This window comes from Furipterus horrens, unplaced genomic scaffold, assembly GCF_987537825.1.
Source record: "Furipterus horrens unplaced genomic scaffold, mFurHor1.1.pri manual_scaffold_1, whole genome shotgun sequence".
Lineage (NCBI taxonomy): Eukaryota > Metazoa > Chordata > Mammalia > Chiroptera > Furipteridae > Furipterus > Furipterus horrens.
In genome coordinates, this window is record NW_028327171.1 from 15455474 (window position 1) to 15460342 (window position 4869).

General features: G+C 43.4%; 1 pseudogene; it reads left to right on the plus strand.

Annotated features, from left to right (window-relative positions):
* Positions 1-3034: 3034 nt before the first annotated feature.
* LOC150020710 (heat shock cognate 71 kDa protein pseudogene) lies at positions 3035-4412 on the plus strand (annotated as a pseudogene).
* The last annotated feature ends 457 nt before the right edge of the window (positions 4413-4869 follow it).

The following is a 4869-nucleotide window of genomic DNA, read 5'->3' on the forward strand; positions in this document are numbered from 1 at the left end:
TACGACTCAACACCAAGAAGACAGACAACCCAATTAAAAAATGGGCAAAGGACCTGAACAAACGCTTCTCCAAAGAAGACATACAGAGGGCCCATAGACATATGAAAGTATGCTCAACATCACTAGCCATCAGAGAGATGCAAATTAAAACCACAATGAGATACCACCTCACACCAGTCAAAATGGCAATCATCAACAAATCAACAAACAACTTGTGCTGGAGAGGATGCGGAGAAACGGGAACCCTGGTGCATTGCTGGTGGGAATGCAGATTGGTGCAGCCACTGTGGAAAACAGTTTGGAATTTCCTTAAAAAACTAAAAATGGAACTGCCTTTTGAACCAGCAATTCCATTGCTAGGATTATATCCAAAAAATCCCGAAACACCAATTCAAAAGAACCTATGCACTCCAATGTTCCTAGCAGCACTATTTGCAATAGCCAAGTGCTGGAAACAACCTAAGTGCCCATCTGTAGATGAGTGGATCAAAAAACTGTGGTACATTTACACAATGGAATTCTATGTAGCAGAAAGAAAGAAGGAACTTCTACCATTTGCAACAACATGGATGGAACTAGAGAAAATTATGCTTAGTGAAATAAGCCAGGCAACAAAAGAAAAATACCTTATGCTGTCACCTATTACAGGAAACTAATGAACAACACAAACAAATGAGCAAAATTGAACCAGAGGTATGTAAACAAGAAGTAGACTAACAGTAACAAGGGGGGCGGGGGGGAGGAAAAGAAAGGTGTAAGGGGATGGGTCAAGTTAAAAAATATATATATATATGAATGACCCACAGACAGGTGCAACTGAGTGGGGACTAAATGTGGGGGAGGGGAGGGACAGGGTGCAGGGAAACAAGAGGGCTAAAAAAGTGAGACAACTGTAATGGAAAAACAAACCAAAATTTTTTAGTGGGGGAAAAATGAAAATATGAAGAATGGAAATGCCAGTTCAGTGAATATTAGGACAAAGATTTTCCTTCACGTTGTATATTTTTCTCCCTATTTGATCCCTCCAGAATTTGGCATTCTAAACAAGTAAGTAATGACATAAGTTCCTTTGCATAGAACTAATAAGACCAGTTGTCAACAGAGGTTCTTTTTTTTTTTTTGACCAAGTCTTTGACTGGAATGTCAAGCCTAAAGGAAACATACTTGGGCTCAGATTGTTACCAGAAAGCCCTGAGGAACTGGGAATGACTTTCAAAGGTAATAAAAGCCCGTGAGATAAAAGGCCTGGTACCATGGTTGGTTGTGCGGTCCACAGCAATCTTTCCAGGGAAGGAACGAAGGTTGTTTTCCTGAAAGATGGCTAGAAGGGACCTTAAGGCACAAGGAAAGACCAGAAAGACTTGGAAAAAACAGGTGTGTACAGGCAAGGATGAATGCCAGATATGTGGCACAGCTTCTGTGCCCTGAAGAACAGACTGAAGGTCACCCCAAATATTCCTTGGGTAAGTTCCAGCAAAGCAGAACTAAAGATCATAAGTGATCATTTGCTGCTCTTGTTATGTTTATGCAAACGAACAGGATAAATTAAAAATGGATTTAATGTAGTCCCTTTAAAGACAAGGAGGGTAACCTTAGGGAGAAAAATTATTATTCAAGGAAAATCACAATGATCAGTAGTAGAGTATAAAACAGGGCAACTAACCGTCTTAAAAGTTTCTTCTCCAGATTTAGAGACTTGTTTGCGGGTTATGTTACATAAATTAACACGTGTTTTTTGTTTTCAAAGGACATAAGCCTATGATCGCATTACCTGAGTGATTATCTGTACGCATAAGCCTCACTTAATCCTCTCTGCAGCGCTGCCTCCTGAGACTCAATGGTTTGGCTGAACCAAATGGCTGGGTTGGGGAAGAATGGGGTGGTCTGTGGGCTTCACTTTAAAACTGGTTTCTCTTTTCTATCCTAATGGCTTGGACAGAAAAGACCCAGAGGTCTGAAAGGGGGAAAAACCTAAACTATTTACCTCAGCCCAAACTAAGTATAGTGGGCAAAAGGGTTTTGGACAGGCGAGATGTGCCTAGCACACCTTCTTACAAAGAAACTTTTTTTTTTTTCCCTAATATGGAACATTGAAAAATTAATCCCTGCCTTTTGTCATCTAGTAGTTATGGATTGAATGATGTCTTTTAACCCTTTTCACCAAATCTGTTGCCCTCAGAACACAACAAGGACACCAGCCTGTTGAACCAAGCACGCCGTTGACCGGAGGCAGCCAACTGACCTGGAGTCTGCACGATCCTTCCCCATGTGGGAAGGCCACCCTCCCCTCCACACCCCCACTCTTATTAGGGTTTTCTGGACCCAAGGGTAGGTAGGACGATGACCATGTCCAGCTTGAAGCAGCTAGAGGAGCTTGAGACCTTCGCCCATTGTCCTTTACAAGATTACAAAGGGTCCTAATATTTGAGGGGGGGGGATAGTTAATTTTTACGAACCAGGGGTATGGACTTGGGGGGGATTGCTGGGGGAGGGGGGAGCTGGGGGGAGGGGAACAAGGGGGAGAAAATTGGAACTGTTGTAACAATATAATCAATAAAAAACATTAAAAAAAAAAAAAAAAAAGAGTCTATCTGCACCGCCGAGAATGGCTGTGCAGTCCGACTCGGGAGTGACACGGTATCTGTCTCCTCCCGTGTTGAATCGACATCTTGCGATGACGCTGGAGTGTCCTCTCCAGTGAAGCTGAAGCTACAGAGCCTGGGCAGGGTGATATGGAGGGTCTGCTGTTGCCCATGCAGCAGACCCCCCCTCTCTTCGCAGCTGAAGGGTCCAAGGGAAAGACGGAGTCAATACAGCTTGGCTTCAGGTGCGCCGCAGGAGTTGCCGGTGTTGACTACAACGTCAAACCGCTTTAGGGACTCCGGCTCCGGATTTTCTGTCGGGGTTTACTCCCTTAGCCTTTCCCCTGAAGAGGTATGCCGCAAGGCAGCGGAGGTTTTTGGGAGTCAGAGTTTTCCTTCTGTGATGTGCCCTGACTGGAAGATCGAACCAGCGACACTTAGCTCGCAGGCCGATGCTCAATCCACTGAGCCAAACCAGCCAGGGAAAGAGGAGTAACATCCAACAGCAGCAGGCTACCAAAGATGCTGGAACTATTTCTGGTCTCGACGTACTTAAAATCATCAGTGAGCCAACTGCTGCTGCTATTGCTTACGGCTTAGACAAAAAGGTTGGAGCTGAAAGACATGTACTGATCTTTGACTTGGCAGGTGGTACTTTGATATGTCAATTCTCACAATTGAAGATAGAATATATGAGGTCAAACCTACAGCTGGTGACACCCACTTAGGTGAAGAAGACCTTGACAACCAAATGGTCAACTGTTTCATTGCAGAGTTCAAGCACAAAGATATCAATGAGAATAAGAGGGATGTTCATTTCCTTTGTACTGCTTGTGAACATGCTAAGTGTACTCTCTCTTCCAGCACCCAGACCAGTGTTGAAACGGATTCATTCTATGAAGAAATCAACTTCTATACTTCTATCACACATGCTGAATTTGAAGAGCTGAATGCTGACTTTTCCATGGTACCCTGGACCCTGTAGTGTAAGCCCTTTAGGATGCCAAGCTTGACAAGTCCCATATCCATGATATTGTCCTGGTGGGGACACATATCCCCAAAACTCAGAAACTCCTTCAGGACTTCTCCAATAGAAAAGAGCTGAATAAGAGCATCAATCCTGATGAGGCTGTTACTTATGGTGCAGCTGTCCAGGCAGCCATCCTCTCCAGGGACAAATCTGAAAATGTTCAAGATTTGCTGCTGTTGAATGTCACCCCTCCTTCCCTCAGCATTGAGACGGCCGGTGGAGTCATAACCGTCCTCATCAAGCACAATACTACCATTCTTACCAAGCAGACACAGACCTTCACCACCTACTCTGACAACTGGCTTGGAGTGCTCATTCAGGTTTATGAAGATGAGAATGCCATGGCCAAGGAAAACAACCTGCCTGGGAAGTATGAAATCACAGGCATACCTTCTGTACCTCAAGATGTCCCTCAGATTGAAGTCACTTTTTATATCAATGCCAATGGCATCCTTAATGTCTCTGCTGTGGGTAAGAGTACAGGAAAAGAGGACAAGATTACCATCACTAATGACAAGGGTCGCCTGAGCAAGGAAGGCATTGAGCACATGGTCCAGGAAGCTGAGAAGTATGAAGCTGAAGATGAGAAGCAGCAGGACAAGGTGTCTTCCAAGAACTCACTTGAATCCTGTGCATTCAACATGAAAGCAACTGTCGAAGATGAAGAACTTCAAGGCAGGATCAATGATGGGAACAAACAGAAGATTCTTGACAAATGCAATGAAATCATCAACTGGCTTGATAAGAATCTGACAGTGGAGGCTTCATATGTGTATACATATATACACATGCATATATAGGGACTGACAAAAAACAGCTTTATTTATAAAAATTCTGTATTCCTTACAGATTTAAACTCAAGTCACCCTCAAAATACCCTCCGTTTGATGCAATACACCTATAGAGATGTCTTTTCCACTCACCAATTCAAATAGGGAATTGGGCCCTGTACATTAGGAGTCAGAGGAAAGATATGTGTTTGGTATTCAGGGTAGGGCCCAACTTTCTCTTTTGTCTTTAAGATCATATTTTGGATCTTATCAGTAGAGAAATTTGATGGATATTTATTTCCATCTGTATTTAGACTCATTTCCTTCTGGAATTACACCACTTTGATGATAGAGCCAGGTGTCTTTTCTAGGGGGCTCTAGGACCAACCGTTGAGCCTACTACAATTCATAGTCATCCATCTTTGCATTCATTGACCCTTCATACTGTAGACTGAGACTGTTGCCTCTAGAGCCTACTAGACTTTCA